This window comes from Cervus elaphus, chromosome 15, assembly GCF_910594005.1.
Source record: "Cervus elaphus chromosome 15, mCerEla1.1, whole genome shotgun sequence".
NCBI classification, from domain to species: Eukaryota; Metazoa; Chordata; class Mammalia; order Artiodactyla; family Cervidae; genus Cervus; species Cervus elaphus.
Genome location: NC_057829.1, coordinates 86,358,938 through 86,359,142, shown reverse-complemented (window position 1 = coordinate 86,359,142; position 205 = coordinate 86,358,938).

The following is a 205-nucleotide window of genomic DNA, read 5'->3' as shown; positions in this document are numbered from 1 at the left end:
CTTGAAATCAACAGAAACCTTGTAGTAAATTGTATTTTTGGATTTCCCCTGAAACCAGTCTGATCAATTAAAAAAAAAAAAAAAGTATGGAGATGAGTTTTCATGCCTTTTAAAAAAACTGTATGAAGTCAACTAAGAACAGCCAGGATGAGTAAAGTGAGGCAAGACCCTGCCGGGTGTTGAGACATACATTAAAACAATGGTA